Here is a 25622-nt window from a genome sequence, read left to right on the forward strand (position 1 = left end):
AACCACCATACAGAGACGTAACCAATGAATACAATGACCACTGCATATAAGAATAGCTGGAATTGTCGATATCTGCAAAAGTCAATCGTGTGACCACTGCGTTCATATTTTTGTTTGTACAGAGGCCGTCCATGATTCCATTTGTATTGATTTGCCCAAGGTGCTCGCAAGGAGCTAGTGTCTATGTAGTGTGACATGCCATGTTTGAAAATTTCTGCCTAATCGCTGTTTATCCTTTAAGCGTCACGCATCTCTTTCACTCAAAATGAGCCATGTCATTTCTATTCTTCCTTTGTATCATCTTCTCTTTGGGCACGGAGCTCAGTCAGGCTGCTGCAGTGGATTAGTTCATGTCTGTGGTCATGGCTGTTCGAGTCATTTAACATAATGCTGCGCTCTGCAGAACTTGTTCAACAAACCCGTCTTGTCTCAAAAGGGCTATAAGCCATGGATTGCATTGACAGTGCTCCATATTTGTGTTTCTGGCTTGAACTGACAGGTTTCCTTTATGTGACCGTAATGAGGTGCGGTGACATCTGCATATGGTACAGTAGCGCTCTCCACACTGTTACAGATCCTTTCAATACTATCACCAGCAGGGAAAGATGCATCAAGTAATGTGATTAGTGACTTCCGCTGTGTGTAAATCATTGTTGGAAACAGTTAAGGACCCCTTTAGGTGAGCTTTAGGTGAGATCGCAGCACAAAAACCAGCAGATTCAGATGTGATTAGCAGGTGTTGAGATGATTTGTGAATGATTTGTATCTACATTAAGGATGTGACGATGCAACATTGCATCAAATTGTACTGCAACCACCTGTCCAGGCTGTATCCTGCCTTCTACCGAATGACTGCTGGGATAGGCTCCCTGAAGGATAACCCTGAGGATAAGTGGCTTAGGAGAATGGGCCACTAAATGTAGTAAATGTGATTGATTTCGGAGACTTTGTGTGTGACAGCACTGGAGTTATACTCTGTTCCTTACATACTGATGTAATGTTATATTGTAACGTCCATTATATTTGATATGTTAATGAAATTGTATGACGTTACATACAAAGTTGGCGTTGTGCATGACCCATTTGAGATAATGTAGCGCCGAGATTTGGCGTAATTTTGGTCTCCGGCTCGTTTTCAAAGGAACGCTTGACCTGAGAGATGACATAGCAGACATAGCTGCATTTTACTTGCCAGTGTCACCGTGTCTAACATCTGAAAAACTGAAGTTTGCTTTCAGCCTCATTTCCTTTTGCCAATAGCATGTGACTGTGTAGTGCAGTTAGGATTTACTGTTCAAAGCTGCATCATATCGAGATCCCACCCCACTTAAATGACCACGCTCACTCATCCAGCCTTCATACTTTTACCATCACAGATGCCATCACATACGGACAAGACAGTGTGAAATAGTGATGTAATGTCACGTATCCCAAACATCAGTGTTAGTGACGGGTTCTGCGGACTCACTTTTGCTGATGTTAACAGGCTTTTTATGGGAAAACTGGACCATATTCTATCCTCTTCTTTTTACCCCTAACCCTTGTTTTTGAGTGTCACCCTAAACCCTTGGAACAGAGTTACAAGGGGTACTGGTTGAAATCCTGCCCTACGAAATGGGACGAACCTCAAATAAAAAAATAATAAATAACATCGCTTCATAAAGCTACTAGCGCTGCTCTGTAGGCGACCCGGCCCGACTTTATTGATAGCAGAGGAGGGTATAAGGCAATTATTTATTATTCATTGGTGATACGAAGCTGAAGTCAGCTGGTCTTGTTTGAATTTTCCACTGTTTAAGGTGGAACGGGAAAATTAGCTTGAAAGCTACTGAAACATTAGCAAACATTTAGCCATTTTTATTGTTTCTTTATGCTTGTTATGAACAAAATGACCACAATGTAGCCCTAACACTTCGCCCTACCCCTCTATCTCAACAACAATTGGGATACCCTAACCATAGACGTGAACGTGCAAAACAGCTAAGGGGTAGGCGCAAGGGGTGAATTGGGATTGGGCCTAAATTGGGCATACAGCTAATCTAACAGGTGCAGACAAGCTTAAAAAGTTGAAAATGTAAGCCGCCTCTTTGACTGAGACAAATAGAGCAGTAGTCATTAACTCACAAGATCAGCACCCAGAAAATAATCACCTCTTTTTTACAGAGGAGTAAATGACAAGGTAACACATCATGCAGAGGTAGAATTAAGATGATATTTGTTTATACTCTTCACGGTTGTCCTTTACATAGCACAGGATAAATAATCGTGAAAAGATAATGTCTCTTTAACGCAGCATATCAGGATTAGCACCTCTGATCTTCTGATTTATTTTGACATTGCCGTTTATGGCCTTATTCTTGCAGAACACGTTTCGAATCTTATTAGTAAGATAAAAAGGAGGAGTTTTATGTAAGAGGAGCATGGCACAGACCTTGCCCATATTTGCCAAAGAGGAGTCATAAAGAAAGCACTGTGTTTATTTCAGCTTGGGTAATGAGCCAGAGCTAGATGTGGCGTAATATACGAACGACCTGGCATGTTCTGAAAAGAAAACTTGTTCCCTCTCTCGGTGGACATTCTTCGTACTTTATAAGACCAATCAGCAATTGACGTAACCGCACCGCGGCTGACCGTAGACAAGTCATGAGTTTATAGACGGCGTAGTAAACATCCATACGTATGGCTGTGTGGTTATGAATGCTGTTACTGTTTTGGTTCCTCTTCTTCTGCCTCCTTCTCTTCCACCACTACTGCTCCAGCTTTTCGTCCGCCCCATTAGAAGGTGGAGATGTTATTCTGCCCAAGTGTTTTGCTTGTGCGCAGTGACAGTGTTTCACCTGGAAGCCCCGTAATGCACTACAGATGTTGATGCTTATATGGTTTGTGGGAATGTTAACATTTTCAGTTTTGTAATGAGGGTTTTATTCAGGTCTCATATGTTGAGTCATTCAGTCAGGATGTGCTTTTACGTCTGGTTGATTATTGCAGGAGCCCTTGAACGTCTCCCACCGTGCACAGTACAGCCAAGACAGGGAGCTGGCTGCAGTGACCTCAGCAAGCACTAAAGATGCAGCTGCTGCTTTCCACTGGAGAAATCTTAATGTAGTGTTTAGGCCTCCGCATTGTGCAATGTCCATTCTGGGCATGCAGTAATCACCCACTTATTACTGGGATTAGGGCTGTCAGGATCGACCGATTACACTTGATTGATCTTTGAAAATACTGTAATGTACTTTTTCAATGATTTGGCAGTTTGCATGATGAGAGTGCACATTTTAAATTCTTACTTACTCTTACAGTAAAAAAAGAGCTTTGTGGAAATGCCTATATTTATATCGTTTTTGGCCACACCTTTTTTTAAGACATCCAGAAAAGTTTGTTTTGGTGTCTTCGAAAAGCAAAGCATGGTTTGTTATTGTTCAGTGGCATCAGTTTTTGTTTGGCCTGTTTTTAAAAACTGGTGATTAACTGTCAAAAATAATTCTATGATCACCCAGTTATTAACATAATCTCAACATCAGCCTTTTGCTCTCAGAATGTAAGTGCCCATTTGGTTGGCTTGTGTAATTATCGTGTTTTATATGGCCATTTTCAGCTAGTTGGTCAGCCTAAGTTCCGCAAGCTTCATCGTTCTTGGGCGTCCCCTCTGGTGCAGCACTGGTGCTCGTGGAGGTGTTCTCTCAGAAGCTCTGGGCGGTCACGCATGCATGCATCGTCACAGAGCTGGACATCTCACCAATAAAGCCCTGATCATTGCTTTAAGAAAGAATCACGTTGCGCAGTGCGGCTATCCTGAACAACAGCCAAGCCAAACAAATGGCAGCAATGGGCACTAATAACTTGCTGAACCAACTTTTTGTTGTTGTGTGAGGTGAGATCTCTGCATGGGCAGGAAAGCTAAGGCTGCCTTGATGAGAGTGGCTGCAGTATGTTGTAGTAAATTCATGTATTTATGCCATTTTTTCCTTTGAGCCCCCAAAACCCGTCTGTGCATGGGTCTGAGTTTATATGCCGATGGAGACTATCGGTCTTATCGGTTGGGGCTTGTTCACCGGCCGGGCCGATGTGTGCGTGGTCAAACAGGGGCTCGAGTTCCTTTTTCACCATATACAGGCCTTCTTACGTTTCAGACAAGACAGAACAACAAGTTTAGCAGCACAGTTTTTCACCGTGCCATATTTGGGAATGATATTTTTGGCCCACTCGCATGTTGATTCAATCTTGGGGCTCCTCTCTCTTGCAGACTAAACATGGTGGAAGTGTAATGACTGCAGTGTCGTCTTTCTCATACTCACTATCCAGAAGCTTCATCACCATTTATCTTGTTAAGTAACAGCTCTTGCTTCATCAAAGCAGCCCTTACTTTTCATTAAAAAGTTTTTTTCGTCTTCCATACTTGAGCATTTACAGGCCAAATTAGCAGTGCTTGAATTGGGGAAGGAACATTTAAGAGCTGTGTCGCCTCCAAACTTGGTGATCTCAGTTTGTGTGAACCAGTTTAAGGACCTGTTCTGTAACTACTCTGCTTCGTGCCAATCTACTGAGCTGTGGTTGGGGTCGGTGGGTGCTTTACGCATATTCATTGCCATGTATCAATATAGCATATCCTATTTTCAAAGTGTAACCGGTCACTGGGTCTCTATTAATATAAGCAGGTTATTAGAACGGCATATTTTTGTCCTTTTACATTCTTCGAGTTGAACACCTCTGTGTTTTGAACATGGTATTTAGTACAGACACAAAGACTTTGAGCCTTTGAGATTGACTGATTTCACTGTTGGCTTTCAAGGCCTCACTATAAGCCTCAGACTTTTCCACTCTCGCATGTCGGTCATTGCAGCCGAGGTCATTGAGGATGCCCTTTTTTTTATCGCAATGTTATTAAGTACACAGAGAATTCTGGTTTAATGTATTAATGTATTTAAAGACTTATTTGACCTACTTAGCGAGAGTGCCAAGTTGTCAACATGGACCTGCTGCCTCTTGATCCTTGGCAAGACATGTGTGAGAAATAAGAGACCGGTTGCTGTCCCTGATCCTACTCAAATGCTCTGTAACTGTACTCCATCACTCAGCCTCGAAGCAAACATGACCCCGCTGGCTGTTTCAGCACACCGCATAAGCAAATCCCTCTCTTAAAAGGGTTCTTTGGAGCAATGCTATAGAAGAACCACCTTGGTCTCTCAAAGAACCTTTCAATGGGACTGTTTTTGGAAATGAGGTGTGTGGAAAAACCTTTGTAAGGTTTTTGGAAAAGTCCTTGCGATCTTCAGATTTAGACCTTGGACCCAGTTTTCAGTCCTGGATTTTATCATCACTGGTAGGCACGATGTTAGATGATCTGTCAGTTACATCAGTCCATCTACCTCCCAGTGATTAGAAAACTGGATTCAAGGCCTGGATTTGATTATCGCCGTTAGAAACTTCACTTTATGTGGAGGTTTTTTAAGCTTTACAAAGGTTTTTCATTTTTGCAGATCTCGGCTATTGAAAGGTTCCTTCAATTCAAGCAACATTGCTAAAAAAAAGAAAAAAAAACCTTTATTTTTAAGAGTGCATGTTGGAAAATATGTTTGAATTGGTGGACAGATCAATACAGTGCTGCACTCATTAGGAGTCTCATTAGTTGAGTTTCATCGTAAACGTGTTGTAATTAGCGTCTCCATTATCATTTTATCCTGTTTAAAAAAAAAAAAAAAAGTGCGGAGGAGAAAAGCCGTGATATGATCTTGTTTAGGAGACAGAACATGAGGAAAGATAGCAGTTTACCAAAAGTGGGCTGTCCACAGGGCATAGGTCACTCATCTCAGCTGCTTTTCTTAGCCTGCGCTGCCCATGACCTACGCCCATCCTTTTTTTTTTTCCAGCTTGACTGGAAAAGTTGCTGCCATTTTAAGAACCTCTGACTAACTAATGGTGGCTTTTCTTTAAAACACAGATGAAATAGAACATCTATAAATGCTATAATTCCAGTTTTCCTAAAGGCAGACACAGTGCTGCCACAGTAAATGGCTGTATATTGAGAACATGGCATGATGTGAAATGCTGTTATGCCATTTTGTGCCCTAATTTATCTTTTGTTCAATTGATTTTAACCATATGCTGGAAAATAATGCATCTGTCTCACTACTAAGTCTTTTTTCGTGTTTTTCAGAATGGTGACCTCAGAAGTTCTTTGTTTTCATGGTGGTCCCATTTTACTGAAATATGGGCAGAATACTTTGGAAGAAGTAGCCTTGTAGCTTTTAGTAGCATATTCCATTACAGTAGATGAAAAATTAACACATTTTGAAAACGTTAGCTTAGATGGGGGGGAAAAAACTCAAAAATGTACATTTTTAAAAAGAAGTTACACAATTTCCTTGCCTCTCATTGCCTGCTTCAGTTCACCGAAGTCCCACTGCTGTCTCAGCAAACCACTCACCGTATGCCAATAAGCAAATCTTGCACATTTTACCATAAAGAGGGTATCTGTGTGTTTTCCAGTTAATGGCATGTATGGAACTTGCCACGAAACGCAGGCATGAGTCCAGCACACCAACACCAGTGCTAAGCTTATCGCTTGTGTCCGTGTCCCCTACTGAGAGAACATTCAGTTCAATAATCCCCCAAAAGATTTCAGTTCAGTAACACTGAGATCAATAACTGGTTGAGTGATTTATCAATAAACCACATTCCAGGTTTGAAAAGAAGCACACCATGCAATTCCAGCTTGCATTGATGGTGTTTCTTCTCTGTCTGTGCTCACATTGATGGTGCTTCTATATATATATATATGTTTATAGTTGGTGAGTATTGAAAAGTACTCTTTTAAAAGGGTACCTGCATTCTGCCTTTACAAAGTGAAACTCAGACCAAATACAACTCGGATAATACAATAAATACTGAATTCTGAGTTTGTGTTCTGTTACATCCCAACCCTGAGCACGATATAGATATCAGGCATTCCATACACCGTTCATACATTCTTAGTGTCATGGCTATAATAGCTACTCTAGGTATAAGCAATAACAATTTCTCTATGGGGGGAAATCCTAAAATTGCTGATATGGTGGTATGTGGTACACAGAAATGATCCATTTTTTCTGCATGTCCATTTTTCCTCTGAGTGTTGCCGGCTCCTCTGAATTTTGAGATCGTTGAGGTGTTGAAATGCGAATGTTGCTAGATGCATTAAACTGACATAGGACTGGCAACCCCTCCAAGATGCCTCACACAATCCAGCTTTGTCAGACGTGGTGGTGAGTTGTTTTGGCAGCAGTGTGATTTATTAGCAGACTTACTTTCATACGTTGTCATTTCAGCACGCAGACCTGTTAGCCTGCCTGTATGTTGTGTGTAGCGTTATTTATATTTTGACCCCTAAATGACCTCATCATGCGTAGCATTCAGTAACGTTTGGCAGGGGAAAAAGTCACAGGACAGCGCTTATGATTGGACAGCGACAGTGTAGGTTTGGATAGCAGCAGGGGAACTGCTTAGACCTGGAGAGGAGTTCCTAATGACACCAACTACTGAATGACGCGTAGCTTCTGAGGTCTGAGTGAAGTTGCCTTTATTTTAGTGCAGCCCTAAAAACTTCTATTTGTATGGCTTAGGCACCATAAATACATATTTCTTTATGTTCACCAGATTCATCTGGAATGTCTGAAGGTTTTTGTGCAAGGAAAATAAGCCCATTGGAGTTTAATGAAGTCAAAAGCCATCCAAGACGTTCAGACAACCAGTCTGTATTTTGAGTTGCAAGGATTAGAGCTGAGTGTCCTGACCAGTTGTACTGTGTCATCTAAAGAGCTTTGAAGCACTTTCTCTGTCTGTGCTCGGGGACGGTCTCATTCCTCAGATAGAGCCGTGCCCTCTCTAATCTGGTTAGTGGATTGGACGAGATTAGACTGATTGAGAAGGGGACTCGCAGGTGACTGGCAATTAAGTCAAGGCAGAGTTGGTTAAGTAATCACTGAGGGAACGGTGTTACTCAGCGTTCAGGAGGGGTGAGTATGAGGGTCTGCTCATTGCGGTTTCACGCATAAATCACTCGCCTGTGACTGTTCACAGTTTAAGGAAATAAATCTAAGGTTACAAGGGTTTCCAGACATTTCCCTTGGGCGTGATCACTTTCTCTCAGTTTCAGTGATTCAAGGTGTGCCAAAGAACACGCAGGGACCTGTAACAGGACCAGACGTTGTGTCTTAAAAACAAGCTGGCATACTGCCATATCGTATAAAAGCCGAAAGCAAAAGATTTGTGAGGCGATATTGTTTATTCTCTGCTGCTTTTCGAGGCAGTGGTGTGATGTGGTACGGTCACCAGCAGCTCTGAATGTGGTTCAGGATCAGGGGGTGTTTGTAGAGGATAACCTCCCTCTTTTCACTCCAGCCTTTCAGAACTGTCTCGGGGATTCAGAGAAGTTTGTGAAAAGATCGCGGGGTCAGAATTCATAGAGCTCAGCGACTGCAGCGGCACCAGAATTCAGCGCGGCCTTTCTTTTAGTTTCCCTGATTGGTATCTGGCCTCGGTGGAACACAGTGATTTCCTCAGAGCAAAAGCAAACACTGACATGAAAGTCGCAGCAGTAATTGTTGCTTCACGCAGGAAACACTGGGATGTTTTTTGGGGTCGTTCCAGTTGCCCATATCAGAATGGAGAGGTTTCGAAGGTTGTTTGTTTGCACGCTAGGCTGGAATATAACAGATATGCACTACTATATTTTGTCTATTGTACAGTTGCAGTACATAATCTGCCAATGCGACTGTGTGTAAGTCTCTTGTGTGCCCAAAGAAGCATTTGGGCCAGTTATCCTGTTGTTTGTGCAGCCCTTTCTACAGGATGCATCTTGTTTGGGTTGCTAATCCAAGATATTTGCGGTTGAAAGTCTTCTTGAATGTGTTTTCATGTTTTCCCGTTTCCTGAACAGGTTTATTTTTTGAAGAATTCCACAGTAAAATCATGTTAATATGCTTTCCTGAGCAACCTGTGGATATCATCAGTGCTTATAGAACATTGAACAGGCGCATGTTTCATTACGGAGTGCGCAGAATTGGTCGTGTTTTATTTGGTTGAATGCCTGACTGTATGTGTAATGTAAGCTTTTAACAGCAGTTTTTTTTTAGGCTTATTCCAACGAGCACTGGTTACCATAAAGGCTGTTGTCAATTTTGGTGTCATCACGCTTTAGCAAATGTCATGACGACTGACACTTTTTACAATAAGCCTTTATAATGATCTCCAGTTTCAGATGGAAAGGATTCTGTGCTGTCCAAACAGTGTAGATGTAAAACTGTCCTAAAGGCCTGTGTACCATAAATGGCCTGTGTACCATAAATGAACCATAAAGGACTTTTAAAGGTAAACTACATTTAAGGGATGCACAGTGGTGTTGGAATCAAATCAGCATGGGAAAGATATTTACTTACTACAACAACAAGCTGCTGAAATCAAAATGAAATAAAATGGAATAAGATAACAAAGAGCATAAACACTAAAATTAAAGAGGAAGAAATATGTGCACGACAGTTTTCAGTGCATGTGGAAACACGTGGCGTATGTGCAAGTTTTGCATATTATACGTAATATATGTTGTGAACAGTGTACAATATTAACAGGTGTAACGTGAACAAGGGGCAATATTAACAGGTGTAACGTGAACAAGGGGCAATATTAACTGGTGTAATGTGAACAAGGGGCAATATTAACAGGTGTAACGTGAACAAGGGGCAATATTAACAGGTGTAACGTGAACAAGGGGCAATATTAACAGGTGTAACGTGAACAAGGGGCAATATTAACAGGTGTAACGTGAACAAGGGGCAATATTAACAGGTGTAACGCGAACAAGGGGCAATATTAACAGGTGTAACGCGAACAAGGGGCAATATTAACAGGTGTAACGCGAACAAGGGGCAATATTAACAGGTGTAACGCGAGCAAGGGGCAATATTAACAGGTGTAACGCGAGCAAGGGGCAATATTAACAGGTGTAACGCGAGCAAGGGGCAATATTAACAGGTGTAACGCGAACAAGGGGCAATATTAACAGGTGTAACGCGAGCAAGGGGCAATATTAACAGGTGTAACGCGAGCAAGGGGCAATATTAACAGGTGTAACGCGAGCAAGGGGCAATATTAACAGGTGTAACGCGAGCAAGGGGCAATATTAACAGGTGTAACGCGAGCAAGGGGCAATATTAACAGGTATGTCTAGTGCATCCCTACTACATTTGCTTTCCCAGGGGAACAGGGCATTTTTCTACCACTTCACAGAGATAGAAGAGTAAATAGAATAATAAATAGAAATCAGTGCAAAAAACCAGAGATAATTTGGTGCAATTATATTCAACATATGGAAAAAACTTAAGAGTGACACCCTAGTGACACCCTAGTGACACCCTAGTGACACCCTAGTGACACCCTAGTGACACCCTAGTGACACCCTAGTGACACCCTAGTGACATCAGTGGTGATGAAAATCCTATATAAGTGTTATGAACGCTGTTCTTCACTAAAGTGTTACCAAAAGTACTATAAGGCGCTTCTATAGTAAGGAGGAAAAACATGAGTTTTATTAAAGTTTTAAAATGAAAAGAATTCAAATGAAAAAAAAATCATTGTAAAGGACTTTATCGTGGTCTCCTGAAATGAGGTCACAGTTCTGGGTGCAGGAAAGACCGTTAGCATATGTGAGTAACAGGAAACCTGTGGGTGTTTCCATTGTAGTGGATCTCGTGAGATGTCTGGCTTTTCTGGCGAACTCTCTCGGGCTTGGAAGAGAAAGTGATATTAGGCTGAACTCTCCAAGCTGCGATATTATCTGCATCATTACCTCCATTCAGAGAATATCTTCTTCAAGACAGACTCTGATTTATAGCACTTGTTTAGAACTTTCTAACTTTCTTCAAAGCGGCACCTGGAGATCTTTTTTAGGTCAGCATTTTGAGTCGGGATACGCCTGGCCTGGTCTAGTCCGCGCACGCCGGGCACCCCCACCCTCTGGTCCACGTGATGTCATTTGTTTTGATATTTTGCGTGTCTGCGTTATCCCAGAGATGTTGTTATTCCAAGCAGCAGTATAATCCCTGAGAGATGTCAATCCTGTTATGTCATCGTGTTCTGTGCAGTGCTGCATTGTAAGCCTGGGACGTTACCTAATCCATGTGACCTGTGCTTGACTGGACGGCGTTGCTTGTCCTTGCCTCGGTGTTGTCATCTCGAGCCTGCAGCCTCGTCCATGTGAGACTGGCTTGAGTTGATGGGTTTCTGTGCTGAATCTCTGTATCAGTGTGGGGGGATCAGTGCTGAAGCTCCCTGCGTTCAGAGCTCTCGGCTCTCTTATCACTTCATCTGTGCCCTGTATAGACTTCCTTCTGCTTTCTCCATTAAGCAATGTTTCCCACTTTCCTCAGCCTCTACTGGGAAGTCTGTGATCTATTAATCATTTTTAGTGCTGACCTGTGTAACACCAATAATGCAGAAGGCTGCAATGTGACAAACGAGCCATCTAAACTGTTTTTACACTGTACTGTGAGCGTCCAGTTCCAGATGACTGTTTCTGTGCCTGTTTTGATAATAGAGGTCAGAATAATTCAGGTCAGTTGTTCAAGTTATTCATTCACCTGTTTTAATATATTGAAAGATGAATCGCAGTAACAATACGTAGAAATCTAATCACAGCACTACTGCAGTGGTATTAAAAAGCCCTACTCTGTACAGCAGCTTAGCTCCAGGACAGATTTCAAGCTCTGGGCATGACATGTTCCCAGTAGGCCTATTATAGCAAACTGGCTTTAGTCCTCGGTTGTTATTTTGCTGCATTTAATTTACGTTACATGATCATTTATATGTGATTAAATAGATAGGTGTTAGTGTAGTGTAGTCATGTAGTGTAAATCTCTACCTCATGATGTCTGTTAAGCATCTACCAATATCACTTCACAAAAAAGTCTGAAAACAGTTTATTTAGTTTAGCATATAATGATACATATAACTCCTTTATTTCTTTTTATTGTTTCTATTGTAATTATTAGAGTTCTTTTTTTCTTCAAACCCTTTTTTTTCCCAAGTTTTTACTTTTGTTTTTAATTTTACCTCCTTTACTTTCATTAAACAGTTGTTGTAACACTTTTAGCTGTGCTAGTCTTTGCAGTTCATTGTTTAACTGTTTTATTTAAGTGTATTGTGAAGCAGTTTGTACTTTTATAAGTTTAAAGGTGCTGCATAAACAGAGCTATGAATTTTCTGATTGTTTTAATGATCATTTTTTGGGGGGGTGGTATTGTATAGTCTTGTTATTATAGCTAAGTATTTAATTACATTTATATTCTACTAATATTCTGCGTGAACAGGTTCTGACCTTCTTCTGATTTGTTTTGATCTCAAATGGAAAAGTGAGTCTTTTACTATTTAGCATTTGTGGTATTGAACTTTAAGAATCTGCACTTTTAACATAGTTTCTTTTTGAGGACATATACGCCCCTGACGGGTGTTGGAGATGTAAAATTTGCCTTCATGTGGGATCCACTCAGCGTATCATCAGAATTAGTGCAGAACTGGTCGTGTTTTATTCGATTTAATGCCTGACTGTATATGTAATGTAAGTTTTTAACAGCATGTTTTAATTGTGCTGCTGCTGTGTCTGTATGTTAAAATATCACAGGCATGAAATATGATGTATCATGAAAATGGCTTGTTATATATGATATATGTATATTTTTTGTGACGATATAAACTACATAAAATGTTTTGTAAAGGCTTTATAAACATTTGTAAAGGCTTATGACAACAAGCACTGCTTACCATAAAGGCTGTTGTCAGTTGTCAAATTAGAATCTGCACTTTTGACCTGGTTTCTGTTGTTGTTTTTTTTTATTTTTATTTAATGAGCTACAGAAAAGATAAGAAAAGATTTCGAGGACATATACGCCCCAGACGGGTGTTGGAGATGTAAAACTTGCCTTCATTTGGTATCCACTGCGCGGTTCTGGGGGATGTGCTTCCGTGTGCCGTTACACGATGGGCTTTTATTTCCATTTCTGTTGAGGGACACAACAAATCCTGAGGAAGAGAAATGTGTGCACACGCTCTGTGTCCCACTTCCACATCTCTCGGCTTTCAGGGATTCTCTTCAGGTCACTGCACACTTTTTCAAATATTAACCATGAATGGGGGCTTACTACTGGGGGCCTAGAACTGCCTCATGTATCGGCTTAAAGCTTCTACCGGGGAGTGAGGCTGCACAATATAATGTTGGTTAATTATTATTGCAATATAGGTATTTAAGTTAAGTGATACTTTTTTAATCCCACAAACTGGGAAATTCCACCTCCCCATTTAACCCATCCGTGAAGTGAAACACCACATACACACAGCACAGTTGCCTGGAGCGGTGGGCAGCCCTATCCGCAGTGCCCGGGGAGCGATTGGGGGTTAGGTGTCTTGCTCAAGGACACCTCAGTCATGGACTGTCGGCACTGGGGATCAAACCGGCTACCTTCCGGTCACAGGGCCAGTTCCCTAACCTCCAGCCCACAACTGCCCCCATTAGAAAAATGGCTGAGAAATATAGAAAAATACTATAGAAAAAAGGCTGTCTTATGAGAATTAGCCATCTAACCAGTCACAAGGCTTTTTAACACTGTAAGCATCGTGACCAATCATAGTTCCACAGTTTTTTTTTCTATGTTGACGAATCAAGGTGTTCATTTAATGTAACAAAAGTAGCGTATTGCAGGCCAGTCTTTAGCCATGTCATTGACTGACCTATGTGTGTTGAATGTATTACACAGGCGTATTGAAGTGTGATGACTTGTTCGTGCTAAGTGGCCGTTCTTTCCAGAGCCCCTATGTATCAAGCTCCACAGAGCAGAAATGCTGATCCAGGACGCTTTGAGATGACACGTGACCCGTTGGCCGCCTCTGTATCCGTGCTATATATCGCTGCTGTCGGAACAAAACCTCGCATCTCCAAATTGGGAACTTTACAGGAGAAGGAAAAAAACCTACTTTGCTTTTAATGTAGGTCAATGGAACCAGAATTTTTTCCAAGTCATTTTGGGTCGTTTCTTTTAGTCCATTCATCATGAAACTTACACACAATGTAACAGGCGACAGGTACTTTCAAATTATGCCAAAACCTGAAAAACATCAAAAATGGAGATATGAAGTTTTGTTCCGTGCTGTATGCCCTGGGCTTGTTGGGAGTTTCCATGTTTGTCCTAGGCTACCGAGTTTAGTTATAGCCATGACCTTCTCTCTTCCCTCAGGCCTTTCTGGTTTTGCCTCCTCTGATGATCTCCAGTGGCTTCCTGTGTGGGCATCGTATTTTAAAATATCTCATTTCTAAGAAACCAGGTCTAAATGACTAAAACGGAGCTGGACGGTTGCCCAAACATACAGTCCCAAATACACCTCAAATACTGTTAGCCAAGACCTGTTTGGGGTTCCAAATTTGATTGGCCAGGACGTGTTTGCTGCCCCAAGCCTGTATTTGTACTGTCATCTGGTTTTATAGGTGGCATATTTAGTTTATAGTTTTAAAGAGAAGTGCTCAGCTACATTGCGAAGGAGGGTCAACCTTACTGAACCTCTGAGTCGGAATGGTTAATCGATTTATGACAGTATGTCACACAGTGTCAGAAAAGACATAATTCTGATACATTACTTAGAAACTTGATATGACTTGAGGCAAGTGTGCAGTCAATTAGGCATGACTCTAACAGCTTCCAGTACTTCTTAGCTGCATTAGCTTATAGCTCCTGTGCTAGACTAAAGAAGCAAACCTCATACGCCAATTGAATTATCTGTAAAAGATAACCGACTAACCACAGGGAAGGAGAAAGCAGCAACAAAAAGGGGAGAAAAACAGACTTTGGCCAAAGGGCTGCACTCTAGCATTTGAGATGATGGCACTAAAGGTTAAAATTTAAATACATGTTTTATTAATCAAAAATAGTCATGGCTGTCTGGTGGGTGTCGTGTTGGATGAGTAGCGGAAGCTGCCTCTGTAGGGGAGCTATTGAGCTCACACCGAACTGTACAAAGGTGGAGGCTTCGTCATCTACATGAAGCTTTTTCTCTTCAGTGGACATAAAGAAACCTGTTTTCACTGTTTCTGGACTTGCCAACGTCAGCTAGAGTAGTTAGGCTATTCTGCTAACCAGGCATGCCGGACCTGGCTGCATCCTCTCTGCCGTCTCAGTCACATCCTTAACAGTGCATCCTTGGAAAAGCCCTCAAGCAAAGTATGATTTAGTTCACCAAAAACTGGTCAAGTTTCAGTCCTGTGACAACTTTAAAACTGCCCCTTCACGCTATTAGTAACATGTATGTTTTCTTCATCTTCTCCTGATGAAACATGCTGAGAATGCTGGGTATATGTGTAATGAATACTGCCAATACTGGTTGACTACATTTATGTTAAGGAAAAAAAACTGTAAATTAGATTTTTGATTAATACCAGGTTCAGACTACACAAATTTAGCCCGATTTTGACACGATTTCCTGGGTCAGGTCTAAATATGAGCGTCAGGAATGATGAATGGGTCTTAGTGCAACATAATCGAAGAACAGCAATGTGGCTTTCGGGCTGCCCTATAACACCCTTCACGAAAAGTCTAGCATGTCAGAATCTTGTGATCTTCCACCTAGTTCGGCATCTCTGACGCGTTCCTTCCTAAACAGTAGGATGACGGGGTGCTCTCCAGCGCACATGTTGCAGTTGTCGGAATTAAACCTTGTATTTCCGTTTTTGGCGTTTTTCAGTTTTTGACATTTGAAATCATCTCTTAACCCTTACATTGTATGTAAATTTCAAAATGAATAGAACAAAAGAAACGGCCCAAAATGACTTGGAAATCAGTTTGATTCCTTTAACTTACATTAAAAGTAAAGTAGGTTTTTTCCTTTTCCTGTAAAGTTTCCATTTTGGAGATACAAGGTTTTCTTCTAACATCAGCGATATGTAAACATGGGGGAGAGAAAGAGGGATGCTGGTGGCTACATTCATGCAATGTTCTCGACATGTTAATACATTTCTTACGTCAAGTTCTCTTTGAAGGATAGACAGCCCATGCTGTCCTATTCGTGATGCCCAGGTAAGGAACGAGTCTGCAAACCTTTTTCCTTCCTTTTCTTTTTCTTTTCAGAGCACAAAACTTAGTGCTTCACCAAACATGTCGCTTCTGATTGACAGTCTTTTGACCCTCCTCTTCACCGACCTATGGGCTTCCGCAAGACCCTGAGCAATGAACAGCGTCAAACTTGTAGTGTTGCCAGTCTCCTGACTGAGACACGGCACGAATTTATGGCACTGATTGCCTAACCTGACATAGTCACCATCCTGAACGATAAAAACATTGTGTAGTCTGATCCTGCCATAAGTTATCTATTTGCTGGTTATACAGAGTTGTGTTTTTGGAATGAGCATTGATCGGCATTGCTCGGGCAGTGCTACTGGACAGTGTTTCACATGCAGAACTTACATAACTCTCCTGGGTCCAGAGGCTACCACATGCACCATAGCACAACATTCTCTCTAGGGATGAAGCTCTAATGCTGTGAGGGCCCTGACCTTATGCTCCAAATATAGCCTGTACTTCCTCGTGGCTGTTCTCTGAGACCACATATCTCGGCCTTGAACATCTTCTAATCGAGCATTTGAATTCATGCCGTTTGTTTCAGCGCTGTTCAGGGTGTCTGTAGCTTCATTGTTTCGTACGGTGGACAAAACTCTCTTTGTAAGTCCTGCTGAGATCTTTGCATACACTATCTGATATGCCACGTTACATCAGTGAGCATAGAACCAAATTTTAGCAGAATGAACGATGCCCTGCCTCGCGCATGTTGGCTTCAGGGTGACTTCAGCATGCTTGCTTACTCATGTGCTCTAATCCCCTGTGACCATGACTCCGAACAGCCGTGAAGATAACTATTATTAGCTGCGTGCCGCCAGCGTTAGGCTTTATGTTCAAATCTTTTATCTGAAGTTGAACAAGTAAGACGCATGGTCAGGGTCACATGACGAGCTTACTTTATATACTTTTATATATGGAACTTTATTTCCAACTTTTCTGTTTTTAATTTAATTAAATTTGGCACTATTTGGCCTTTACGCTCTCAGAAAAAAGGGTACGAAACTGCCACTGGGGCAGTGCACCTCTCGTCACTGGGGTGGGACCCTCAAGGGTACATCTCAGTTCCTTTAGCCAGGGAGCATAATTGTACCATAATCTTTGAAAATGATATTTTAGGTTATGAAAAGATAAAAAATATGTACTTTTTGCCTGGAAAAATGTATTTAAGGTACACAATTGGTCCTTAAAACCACTGTTTTATCTTTGACTGTACATTTGGTTGTACTTGATGAACAAGAAATGTACCTTCAGATTAAGATTAGATTGTAACCCTTATTAGTCCCACAAGGAGGAAGATTCACCTCCGCAATCTAACCCATCTGTGCAATGAAACGCTGCATATACACTAGTGAGCACACTTGTCCAGAGCGGTGGGCAGCCCTATCCGCAGCACCTGGGGGTTAGGTGTCTTGCTCAAGGGCACCTCAGTCACAGACTGTCAGCTCAGAGGATTGAACCAGTGACCTTCTGGTCGCAAGGCTGGTTCCCTGACCTCTGGCCTACTGTTTATTTGTAACAGTGTACATTGTGTCAGCGTTTCACGATCGGTGGACCAAATAAACGGTACAACATTACTTGGAATAAAATCTTCTTACATTCAGGCACATTAAAGTTAGGTTTAAAGGGTCCATATCATGGATAATCACAAATATCTTTTTTTAAAATAAATGGGTTTGATGCGGAATATAACCAATTTTTAAACTTTCAAAATGTCCTGTTTGCTCCGCAGCCCCTACAGTCCACATACTGTATCTAAACTAACATGCAAAAACAAGCATGTTCTGTATTAATTGTTTTTGCGGTGTCACTAATATATGTACACCTGTTCGGCTTGCAGCAGCTTAGCCCCACTCATTCACCCTAAAGCCATTAAAGGCATTTTTGTATGAGGCTGTATGGATAATAGGGAAGCGCTGTGTAAAATGAATTATGGTTGTTATTGGTAAACAACTACACACAGAAATGTAGGATATGAGGCTTTGAACATTTTTTTTTTCTTCTTCTTCTCTTCTAAGTCACCTTTTTGGATGATGAGATTTTCTTACAGTGACCGAACGCTGTTGTTTGTCTTTTCTGGACAAATTCTCACCATATCTTGTTCAGATTGTACTACATTGTCACGGACCCACAAAATGTAATGCTTATTAAATGGTTAAGTTGTTAAATACGTTGTATGTAAGACCTCCGGCAAGGCTTTTGTCTTTGGTTTGTTATGGATCGTTAAATCGGAGGTGATGTGGAGCCTCATCCCTTTAGCACATGATGGTTGAGGGGGGCAGAGGCAGAGCGAAGGTCCTACAGCACAGTCCAGAGCAGGGGTGTGGACTGATGTGATTTGACATCAGCAAAAGCGCATACGGGCAGCAGCCTTGTGGGCAGTGAGCTCATTATGCAGCAGATGTTAACAGCTGTCCCTCTGGCCCTGCAGTGGAGCTGCCAGTCTACAACAACCTTTTCTGCTGTTTCCCTCATAATGAGCCTGTACTGAGCCCAGACTGAGTCTCCCTAGGAGCTGTGATTTTAATACTTTTTGGCTATTGAAAATCATTTTTTAAAAATCTCAACAAGTAAATATTTTGTACTGTGAATAAAAACACGTTAGATCTAACAGTCATTTATTGTATTCAGCTAGCATGAGAAGTCATTGTGTTTTAGGCACGCGATTGAACTGTTTGAAGGCATACAGTCTAACTTGCCTTGACTTTTATATGTCCAGGGTAGCCGTGGGGTACATTTAAACGCTTACATTTAAAAATAACATTATATCCTATAATTGTGGTAGTGTACCCTTGTCGGTAAAGGACGGGGAGATAAATATCTCGGAGCAGAGCTGTGAGGAGAGTCTCTTCCCCATTCTTTAATAAACATTTTATGGTCTTTGGCTCAGTTTTTCAGGGTTATAAATTGAGCCGTTACCAGCTAAGAAACCCTGGTTTGATTCAAATATTCGAATTACGGTCGCATCTTATGGATTCTGTCTTGAACCACACAAACAGGTCCACTCTTAGCAGACTGATATGATGGTGCTGACACACGGTTTGTGTTTAACAGTGCTCTGTGCAGCAGATGTGGTACTGCGTTCGCCCTCTCGGCTGCAGCTCATGTTTAATTAAAATCCACCGGCAGCAAAGCCAGGAGTAACCGCACAAATCTTGCAGCTGCAGGTGCTTCTGGTATAGCAGAGCACCCTGGCCACCGGAGCAGTGGAGCCCCAAAAGGCTCGCCAGACTCACAACTTCGCAGTGCCTCAGTAAGAATGATGTGGATTGCTATTCAGCTGGGATCAGTCTAATTAGTGAGATAATCAAAGAGAGCCATGTGCCTTGGACTTGGCCATGAGTGGGCAATGTGATGATAGTGTTATCGTGTCATTATCATATTGTAACGTCATTGTCAGCACTTTTAGATCACTTCAGGTACTTTTTATGACCTTTTGGATGTTACCATTCGTGCTTAAACAGTGTAAAACTGCTGTAGTCGTCGTTTTAGCCTTTTTGCAACATGACTCTTTTTTTCTGGTGCATGTTGTCCGTTCCAACTTGTTCACAAACGTCAGCAAACCTAGCCATGTGTCGGTGATCTAAATAGGTGCTGGTTGGGTGGCCACACTGGGGCTCGTAGCAACCGCACCCCCCTTACCCCCACCCCCCACCCCCCCCAATTGTCTTAATTGGACCCCAATATCACCACAGCCTGATTAACCATAAGAGATAAAGAGAGGTTGGAAATGGTCGTGTAAAAATGAACGATGACCGTATTGGCTGCGTTCAAGCACAAAAACCTTCCACATGGACTTCGGGGGTAAAAATCAGATGCGAAAAATGTAGTTAACGATGTATTTTAATCATTATCCTGCATTAGTGAGACAGGAACTCCTGCATTAACCTCAATCAACAAAACAATTTTTTATCATTAATTGACGATATTTATGTAGTGGCCCTTTATGTATGTATGTATTTATTTATTTATTTATTTTTGCACTGCTGCCTGATGATGTTGCGATTTTGCCATATCACCCACTCTTAGGTAGCCATGTATCTGCTGGGTGGCAGTTGCAGTTCTCCTTCTGTCTCATCTGATTAGCTTTTGCTTTGCCTGAGCTTGTTTGTGACTCTTTAGCTTGATTCTTCTCTTTGTTAGTTGCGCCATCATGTCTGGTGTGCATAAACTGTAAGACAGCTGTTTTTCTAACTCATTCCTCATTTCCAGTGTATGATGATTCATCTCTCTGTCACTGACCCTGTTTCCTCATCGTGTCCAGTCATATGAGAGAGATGCAGTGAAAGAATCTGCGAAACTCCCTGTTAGGGACCGTTTTGACTGTTATTTCTCACTGTCACTTTAAACTACTGTTTGCTTTACCACCCAGGCTGTTCTACAGGAGAATGTGCTGTTTGCGCTCAGAGTTCAAGCTGATCGCAAGGGGCTTGTGGGTGTATGTGGAATGTCCAGGCAGAATGGTCTGAAACCAAGTCATTTGCATTAGTTTCAGTTTTATGCTGAGAAGAAATGGTTCCAGACGGCCACCACTGGCCACCATTATTCACTTGCTATTGTGATTTTTTTTTTATTTATTAACTACTACAAAAGTAATATTTAGATGGAATAATTGTGAGAGTGAGGAACTGAAATCTGGACCCGTCAATGACAGCCGCTATGGACCACTTGCTCCCTCTCTTCTCAGTGTAGGCCTGAGGACCACCAGAGGGATGAGAAACCCTACCTTAGAGTTCTAGAGTTTGAGCCCGTAGGGATATTTTCATTTTTAATCCAGCGTTCTGGAGTGCAGGGCCAAAACAATGCGAATCGTCCTTGTCCAAATGCTTTTGGAGTGGCTCTTTAAAGTCTATAATGATGCAGGGCAACCCTTGTAAAGGCAGGGCAGGGGCAGGGCAGCAGCATGAGCATTGCAGGGGTCAGAAGAGGCCACCCTGCCAGGGTTTAGAGATGAGAAGGCCAACAGCTCAGCCTCAGGATTATCACCAGAGTGTTAAACAGGCAAGCAGAGCACTGCAATGAGACCAGCAGGGTCTCTCTCTCTCTCTCTCTCTCTCTCTCTCTCTCTCTCTCTCTCTCTCTCTCTCTCTCTCTCTCTCTTCCTTCCTTCCTTCCTTTCACAAACCACAGCTAATACTGCACATAAGCAGAGTGTCACATGAATTAATAGAGCCGTCACGATAACTCGATGAAAAACTAAATCAATAAAAATTTACATGCTCAATGAATTTTTATTGTTAGGCCTTTGATGACTCAATTAATCAGCAAAATAATCTACCATTTGCATGAATAGTATTATAACATTATGCCAGTGGTATAGTACTTAATGCAGACATGATGGGTCATTTCTTTGTTCTGCCTGCACAGAGTACATGAACTGCAGACTGTAACCTGTATCAGTTTCCACCCTCATTCATTTGGCCTGTTAACGTCCCCCTCAAACCAGTGCAGTGCACACACCTTCCACTCTTTCACATGCTAACAAACACGCCGCACACGTGCAGTGAGGAGTGATCTGCACCAAAATGCAGCTTAGCAGGCGTGTGGGTAAGCTGATGTTTCAAACAGGGCCTTGTGTCCTGATGACATTTCCACGCAGCTGTCGTCCCAGCCTGCTCTGTTGAAAAGGGTTTTCAGCGCTTTAAGGTCAGAACGAGACCTCTTTAACCGTGTGCACAATAGATTAAGGGACTGGTCACTGAGGTCAACTAACACAAAGAGAAACCACTAAAACCCCAGGCAGATCTGACAATGGTGACTCACAACTACAACAACTGTGAGAGACTTACTCCCCAACATACTGTATGAGCATGTGTCTATGTCTCTCTGCTTATACAGGGAGATTCACTCGAAAGAGGCCCTGAATATTCTGTGGTAGCTCCCGTTAGGATGAAGCAATCGGAGCCAAAAAAATATGCTACATACCTTGATGCATGTGTAATCGATTGCATGTTATGCTGGAACTGATCTCCGTTTTCTGCCAGACACATTTCAACGCGGTGCTCCATGTTCCTGAACGTATCGGCAGGCATTAGAGAGGTTAAACATCACAACGGCTGTCCAGCGCCTACCTTAACACTCTGACGCAGGGGCATCCCAGCTTGTTTGAAGCTCCATATACTGAGGAGCACATTGTTGGGTTTGCTTCTTTCTAGCAAAAGTTATTACAGAATTGTCAGGGCCTCTTTCGAGTGAATCTCCCTGTACAACTGTCACACGTTTGTTGTCTATTATGTGTTCTTACTTTCTCTTTCTAGCAGTTTGCAATAACCCCCCATATATTTTTATGAATTTATGAAGTCCCAATTTAGATAAAGACCTTTCACTGAGTTCTAGTGTGTGTGTTCACTAGTGTGTATGTGGTGATTCACTTCACAGATGGGTTAAATGCGGAGGTGGAATTTCCCCGTTTGTGGGATTAGAAAAGTATCACTTAAATAGTTTTATTGCTATGGATCATTTATTACCCAGTAGCCCCCTTAAAACCCATTTATGACCGTTTTAAACATTCTACGCAGCAGTGTTAAGGTACAGAATATGGGCTTTTATTTAAGGCTTTTTTGTATCTGTATCCGATAGGAATCACAGGTAGGGCTACAACTGCTATCAGTATTATTGTCACCAACAAATTTCATGGCAAAGGCTGAACCTATGGACTGTGAAGCCCACAGGACTCTTCTAAAGCACAGGAGCTCTTCATGATAAAATCTGCAAAGACACTTAGAAGAAGAAAAATAGCAGGAGCATGCCAGCAGTGCATGGCCATCGAAGGGAACTAGCTCATGGAGCTAATGGTTTAGTGATCAGGGGCTTTTGTTTCCTAAGCTCTTTAAAACAGTTAGTGAGAATGACTGACTGTGGGAGAGCCATGGGCTGTAGGGGGGGTGCTATAACTTTGAAAATGACTTGGTTCCAGATTAGAAAAGCTCTATTGAGAGCCAGGAGTCTTGGAATTCAGTGGTGATTATTTTGAAGGCCAGTTTTACCAAATAGCCAGAACTCTCTGTATTTATGCCCTTTTCAACAAACTGTAACTTGACCTGTCTGTTCTTAGGGATGAGCGGTGCTGGTGTGTATTTGTGTTAGCCGTTCGTCTCGGTCGTGCCTGGTCTCGGTCTGTTGAAAGGGGGTTTTCTTCATGACAAAGAACTCATGATTCTTCATTAAGCCCACCAGTGAGATCTTGTTCTTCAACAAGATTTTGGCAGATGTAGTCCATAGTTGATTTTCAGCTTTCCCGATGGTTTGCTCTATTGGCTTGGCTTTGACACTTCTTTGGACCTTAGGTTTTGAGATAACAGCAGCAGGGTGGGGGTCTGGTTCAATTGACCTACATTAAAATGAAAGCATGCTTTTTCCTTCTCCTGTGAAGTTACCACTTTGGAGATACAAGGTTTTCTTCCCACAGCAGCGATATGTAAAAAGAGCTTAAATCTTAAGGTTCACCCAGGACACCCAGTCTAGGGCGCTTTAACATTGAAGGCATTGTTTCATTTGTATGAGTCAGAACGACAAACTGTCCACACTTTCGCACTGCACTGTGTACGGAGAACAGATTCAGAACAGATTTCAATGTGTCTTTACCGTGTTCATTGTTTGTCTTGGAGCTCCCTTTCATGAATAGATGTTACAGTGTAGAGGAATTTTGTGTAGCCAAGTCAAGGACAACTGGCAGAGCACATTCTATTTCAGTTCCTCAATACTGGCTCGGAAGGAAGTTTGTTTTGGACGCTTTTTGGAATCCACATCCTCTGGACACTTGACGAAGGAGGTGAAGCATTCCAGAAGTTCTTTGACCCAGCTTTCAGAAAGGGTTACTGAGCAAGTCACAGCATGTAACTGGCAATGATAAAAACTCCAGGAGTGAGACAGGAAGGCTGAGCAAGGATTTGCACTTACATTGTGTTTTTTTTTTCTCTCTCTCTTTGAACTAGAAGTCTAACTGTGAAGAATTACTGATGTGTGGGTCTTGGGCCCAATCCCATTTCTTCTTTATACACCTCCCCGTTGTTTTTGCATGTCACTCTTTACAAAGGGTGGTGGTTGAAATCTTGCCCTATGAAATGGGACGACCCTCAAATAAAAAAAAAAAACAAAACAAAAACGCAACATCACTTCATTAACAGCTACCAGCGCTGCTCTGTAGGCGACCCGGCCCGTCTTCAGTGACAGCAGAGGAGGGTAAAGTTCAGCTCCTCACTGCTGGGCTTTAGTTACATTTGGGGCATCATAGGACTTCAAAGAGGGGCTATAAGACAATTATTCACCATCGTCCACTGCTAATTCTTTGGTGACACGAAGCTGAAGTCAGATATTCGCCAGCTTCTTGCTTGAATTTTCCTGTTCCGCCTTAAATGATGTAGGTCACATTCTGGCACTTCAAACATCAATACTCACTGCCGGACTATTTAAGGTGGAACGGGAACGTTAGATATCTAACTACTGAGTCATTAGCATGCTATTAAGATTAAGTGATTAAGTGACCCTTATTAGTCCCACAACAGGGAAATTTCACCTCCACATTTAATCTGTGAAGTGAAACACCACATACACACTAGTGAGCACACACACACTAGGGGGCAGTGAGCACACTTGCCCGGAGCGGTGGGCAGCCCTATCCGCAGCGCCCGGAGAGCAGTTGGAGGTTAGGTGTCTTGCTGAAGGGAACCTCAGTCACAGACTGTAAGCTCAGAGGATCAAACCAGCGACCTTCTGGTCACAGGACTGGTTCCCTGACCTCCAGCCCGCCACTTCCCCCACTAGCGATTTTTTTGTGTTATAAAAAAAACAACCATAATACATTGAAATGACATTAAACCAAGATAAACCAATGATTTTCGTAATTTTTAGAGAAAATACTTACGTTTGTGGGTTTCTTTGGTCGCTTTTGGTTTCTTTTTTTCTCATAACACTCTGAAAAGCCATGAAGCCCTAACACTTGACCCTACCCCTCTATCTCAACAAACACTGGGACACCCTAACCCTAGACATGAGCGCACAAAACGGAGGGCTAAGGATGTAGTGGTAGGGGCGAGGGGTGAAATGGGATTGGGCCTTCGTCTGTGAAGTAGAGGGGAATGTACAGTGTTGTTTTAAATGCTAAAACCAACTCTGTGTGAACATTTCCTCTGACTTGGGTCCATAAACTTTTCCTCAGTGTGTAAACACACATTCATTTATCGTGATTATTTGAAAGACTTCAAGTGTTTAGAATTCTTTGCAAGTTATGTCCTTCACAAATACGCCATGGTGTTTCCATGCCGCTGAGGAGTGTCCAACGTTCTCATTCTAGAGAGAGCGCTGCTTATTATTTCTGTGCGCCTGAAAAGAAAGAAGGAAAAGCTGCTCCAGAGAGTCTTAAAATGGGCTGTCAGCAAAAATATTTTATTAACTTATCGGAAGGGAGGCCAGGGAGATGTTGAGCAAGGCTGAGGCGGCTGTGTTTGCAGTAGCAGCAGGTTTTGTTATGGAAACTGCCTCATTGTTCCAATCGAACTACAG

General features: G+C 42.1%; 1 protein-coding gene across 1 annotated transcript in view; it reads left to right on the forward strand.

Annotated features, from left to right (window-relative positions):
- Positions 1-25622, forward strand: part of mfhas1 (malignant fibrous histiocytoma amplified sequence 1) — a 46943-nt gene that overhangs the window by 3952 nt on the left and 17369 nt on the right. The window lies entirely within an intron of this gene.

The sequence above is a fragment of the Pygocentrus nattereri genome, chromosome 16 (genome assembly GCF_015220715.1).
Source record: "Pygocentrus nattereri isolate fPygNat1 chromosome 16, fPygNat1.pri, whole genome shotgun sequence".
Lineage (NCBI taxonomy): Eukaryota > Metazoa > Chordata > Actinopteri > Characiformes > Serrasalmidae > Pygocentrus > Pygocentrus nattereri.